A 3,861-nucleotide genomic window follows, 5' to 3' on the forward strand; every position below is an offset into this window, starting at 1 on the left:
AATGGTAGGAGAGAAGAAATGTGTGGGACTTTTAGATCTAAATACAGAAGAATGAGAGTGAAGTCTCCAAGTACTTGTTTCTCCTGCTTGAAAGAACAAAAAGGTCTTGTCAAGATGCTCTGTCTAAGAAAGGTGGTGTCTGCTTCAGCATGTGTAGGCAAAGCCCTATATTGATTGGCTGATTCCTGTGAGAGAAATATGCCATGTGTGACAAACTATTAAGATTTGGGAGTAAAATAATCACTGAAGTATATAACAGAATATTTTTGTGAATATAATACCTAAAAATTAACATTTAAGACAGACATTTGATTTCTTCCATAAAAACATTTATTCTCCAAACTACCTTATAATTATAAATGACATTATCCTTACCCAGTTGAACAGGTTGAGTATCTAAAAGTCACTCACCACACCCACATTTAGCCTATCAGAAAACCCTATTAGTTTTAACTTCAAAATATTTCCCAAATCTACCATTTTTTGTCACTGCCACACAGCCACAGATACACTCATTTAAGCCATAATTATCTTTGCCTGGAGGTTTATAAAACCCTCCCAAATAATCACTCTTTTTAACCATATCCCTCTTCCTATATTTCCTACAAAGCATTCCTTAATAAAAATGCTATTGCTCCCTTTAAATCCATCGATAACTTCCTATTTCATATAGAAGACAACCAAAATTCTTCTCATAGCCTGTAAATCTTTATTTTCTCTACCTACCATGATGATGTCATCTACTTTAGGCACTGCCTGTGCTCAATGTGCTTTAAACATCTTGATTTTCTTTGCAGTTCTCAAACACATAAAGCTTGTTTCTGTCTTGGGACTTTTGAAGTGCTGTTTCCACTCCCTCAAATGTTCTCCAAGATCTTTCTTTGACGGTTCACTGCTGGAGTATTCTATTTAAATGCTAGATCGTCACAAAAGGCAACCTCTGTCACACCACAAACTCTCATCATCATTATTCCCTGGTCTGTCTTAGTCTCTTTTCTTCATAGCATGTATCACTGCATACACATATGTAAGTCTGTGTGCACATGCATGTGTGTGTATGTGTGAGTGCATGTATACTTCTTTCTTATCTATTTCCAACATTGGATTATAAACTCCATGAAGGAGTTTTTTTTGTTTGTTTTCACAATTTCATCCCTGAAATGAGAATAAGGCCCAGAACACAAATGCAGGCTTAGTAAATATTTGTTAAATAAATGAATTCTATTATTTCTATTCTATATGCATTCCCAAGTAATAAAATATGATTGCAAAGTTATTTGAACAAATGATATTAGCTACATCTATGAAATTATTACTTCTGTTTGAAACTATAAATAGCTGCTATTTATTCTTAAGAATTAAAATTAGAATCTAAAAATGCTGGAATTTCAAAATTTGTTAACTAACAAGTTGTCTATTTTTTTTTCTGTTTGCTACCTAACTACATAAAGAGTTCTAAGCAAGCAGAGAAAGTGATTCAGCTAAGATATTTATATTACATTATTTATTTATACATATAATGTATTGTTAAAGTAAAGTTATGTGCTTTTGAAATCACCATCATCATGCTTACCTATATGAAAATTCCTTTACAAAGTCAGAATTGATAATCTGTATAAAACAAATTTTAAAAAACCTGAAAACTGAAAGTCAAATTAGATTTCTTTCATATTTCTCTGATAAAAAAGTTAAAATTATATATTATGAACTTTTACTCTTTTAAATGCACAGGTGAAATGATTATGCTATTGTTTGTTACCTTTGAGCATTATCTTCACTCTGCTGAAATTGAAGATGATTTTATCAAGGGTACAGATCCTCAACTAGTGGCTGAACTAGTGAAAACAGCCAGAATTTTTTTAACTCTCATGACACTGCTAACTATGCCCTTTTAATTATTCTTCCGTGGCTTTTCAGACACTACGACTCCCTTCTGTGTTCCTTTTCAAATGTTCTCTTAAGCTCTACTACATTTTTTTTTTTGCTGGGAAATGTTTGTGTTTCTCAGAGTTCTTCCTGTGTTTGTTTGTTTTTCAGATCTTATCATAAATTTTCACTATAGAGGTCTTAGTCAATCTCTACAGCTACAACAAACTTACTTATGTCTATATACCAGGCCACAGGTCAAGAATAACTCAGATAGATGAGTGGACAGATAGATATTCAAATGTTACATATCAATCAAGGAAATAAATGTTAGTAGATAATTCAGGACAAAACTTAAATCCTTTGGGTATGTGGAAGTAAGGAAAAAAAAACACAGATTAATATAACCAATGGTAATGTGGCCTTGGCTGAATCTTGGGTCCAGGAGTGTTCATTATGTTATTAAAATGAATGAATGAATGAATTAGACAGATATAAAAGATAAAATGAAGCCTAACTATGCATAGACTAATGATGGTATTATATCACGAATCAAGGACTAATTTATTTCTATGTATCTGAGATAATTTTTGTTAAATAGTATATTCAGTGATACATAGTCTGGTGCTGCTATAAGCTATAGTATACACACATTTGCCTCACAAATAGTATTAATATTTATTTTCTTATACGATCACAATTTATCTTCCATATTCTATGTAACCACCTCCCCAGAAAAACACTCATGAATCGCTTTTAGCTACTTTTTTTAAAATAAAAAGATACAGCCTAGCTCTATAAATATGCTTTCTTGATATAACCTTCCTTGAAAGAACTGTTTGTTTTAGTACTAGAACTTTTAAAATTTTTTAAAATTATCTTGACAAAAATGTTTTATATTGCTATCAATATTATTCAAAAATTTAAAATATGAATACTTAATATTTATAATCAGTACTTACGTTTTAAAATATATATCATTTGAACAGAAATACTTTATTTAAAAAAAAACACTCATAAGAAAAAGCAAAATTAGCAAATGTCCAGAAAGCTAAGTATTTTTATGCATGCATGGAATGCCTATCAAAAGAAAACAATTTCAGACAGGAATTATGAATTAGCAATGTTATGATCATATGTTATTGCATATATGTACCTAGAAAGTTAAATATTTGTTATTTGATAAGCTTGAGATTTATTACTACCTTTCAGTATGTGTACAATAATGCTGATAAAATGTGACTATACCATTTGCCAATCATTTACTAAAAGAGATAAGTGAGAATAACTTTCTATCATCTTTTAAATATACTGTATTGTATTTTTACAAATTTCACAAAATCAAAACTTACATAAATCATAAACTTAAACAGTATAGATTTGTTCTTATTTGAAACGTAGACTGGTTATGAGTCTCACATTTGTATAAAGCAGCACTGTTCAGGAGAAATCTCTTTTTAAGCTGGAATTTTAAACTGAATATAGAAATGGCAATAATTTTCATTGAAATACTCTTTTATTATCACAGATGAAATCCAAATGAGTTAAAAATGATATGACAATAGTAAAACTTTGGCTTCTTTTTTAAGTATTAAAGACTCATTTGCTCATGGAAGAATAAAATGTAATTATCATCATTGATATTATTGCAAGGGATTTATATTGAATATCCAGAGTTTAGTCAAGACAAGTAGCTCTTAAAGGCCAATAGTTACAGGAATTTGTTAGAGCAAAATAAGAACAGAGGGAAAATTTCTGAATTGCTGAAATATCAATGTTTTCAAATACCGGTTTATAATATTTTGCCTAGATTTTATTGCATTCAGAAGTTTAATTTGATAATTGGCATTTTTCTAAAATAAATAATTTATAGAAATACTATCTAATTGCCCAATATTTACAACATAACAATAGGTAAAATTTTATTGAGATTTTTTTTTTTTTTATTGTGGTGACATTGGTTAAAAAATTCCAGTAAGTTTCAGGTATACGATT

Source organism: Pteropus alecto, unplaced genomic scaffold, assembly GCF_000325575.1.
Source record: "Pteropus alecto unplaced genomic scaffold, ASM32557v1 scaffold17, whole genome shotgun sequence".
NCBI lineage: Eukaryota > Metazoa > Chordata > Mammalia > Chiroptera > Pteropodidae > Pteropus > Pteropus alecto.